The sequence below is a fragment of the Microtus ochrogaster genome, chromosome 4 (genome assembly GCF_000317375.1).
Source record: "Microtus ochrogaster isolate Prairie Vole_2 chromosome 4, MicOch1.0, whole genome shotgun sequence".
Classification (NCBI taxonomy): domain Eukaryota; kingdom Metazoa; phylum Chordata; class Mammalia; order Rodentia; family Cricetidae; genus Microtus; species Microtus ochrogaster.
In genome coordinates this window covers 17,012,678-17,014,165 of record NC_022011.1, presented here as the reverse complement: position 1 = coordinate 17,014,165, position 1,488 = coordinate 17,012,678, and positions in this window count along the sequence as shown.

The window sequence follows — 1,488 nt, the reverse complement described above, 5'->3', positions numbered from 1 at the left end:
TGGTTGCTGGGAATTGAACTCAGGACCTTTGGAAGAGCAGGCAATGCTCTTAACCACTGAGCCATCTCTCCAGCCCCTGTGCTTCCCATTTCTGGATTATAGTTCATTCCTGGTATAGTCAAGTTGACAACCAAGAATAGTCAACACGAGAGTAATCGACCAACTCTCTTAGTATTAGCCATGTATACCGTTTGGTACCTCTCAGTTGTGGCTCAAAGGGTTTCTAAGAATCCTCACCCTTTTTCTTCTCTCTCTGTTTGGTTTTTTGAGACAGGGTTTCTACGTAGCTTTGGAACCTGTCCTGGCACTAGCTCTGTAGACCAGGCTGACCCAGACTCACACCGAATGCTGGGATTAAAGGTGTGCACCACCACTGCCCCGCTCTATTTCTCTCTTTAGTAAGGTGCAGCAGGATAAGGGCAGAGTAGATATAGAGAGCTTCGAGACAGGCCACAGGGTGGGCACAGTGTAGGTATTTGGATGAAGTGAGAGACAATGGGTATCGTGTTTCACTGTAGCCCTAACACTTTGTGAGTGATAAAGGGGGGCGTGAGGTGGGATTGCTCTACACTCAAGCCCTGCCTGAGTTGCGAAGGAAGACCTTGCCTCAAAAACAAATTGCAAAAAGGACTAGGGAGGTGACCCAGCCGTTAAATGCTTGCCAAGAAAACTTGCAAACCTGAGTTCCAGGTATGGTCAGGGATCCAGCAGCGGGTGGGAGTGGGGCGATTGCAGAAGCTCTGGGGCTTGCTGGCTCAGGATGGTTGAGTCAGAGTTCCAGACTGAATGAGCTTTGTCTCAAGAAATAGGATAGAGGGTGAGGGGCATCATTCAGAGGGTAAAGGCAATCACTGTTAACCTGATGGCCTGAGTTTGATTCCCAGGCCCTATGTGGTAGAAAGAGAGCACACACATCATCCTCTGACTTCTATATTGCCGTGGGCCATGCCAGAGGAGCAGCCAGTTGCAATTGAAGTTCCTGGTGTCAGCCCAGCAGAAGGGAATCCTCTGATGGGCCAATCTCATTTGGGCGAGGTCACGGGACTGCAGACCCTGGAATGTCTTTTGCTTCTGCTGTGCCTTTACATGTTTGCTGCAGCTGTCTTTCCCTGGTGTCTAGCTTGGTGTGAGTGAAGGGGGGGCGTATCTCCACTGCCTGTAATATAGTGTATTTAGCTCTTGGAAACATCCCGTTCTACTGAGCATTTTCACCTGTGGATTGTCAAGAAGATGACCCCTTCCTAACCTGTACTGTCTAATTTGATGATAATAATGATAGCTTATACAGAGTTTTGATGAATAAAAATAAACACAGAGCCAGGCGATGGTGGCGCACGCCTTTAATCCCAGCACTCAGGAGGCAGAGACAGGCGGATCTCTGTGAGTTCGAGACCAGCCTGGTCTACAAGAGCTAGCTCCAGGACAGGCTCCAAAGCCACAGAGAAACTCTGTCTCGAAAAACCAAAATAAATAAATAAATAAATAAAT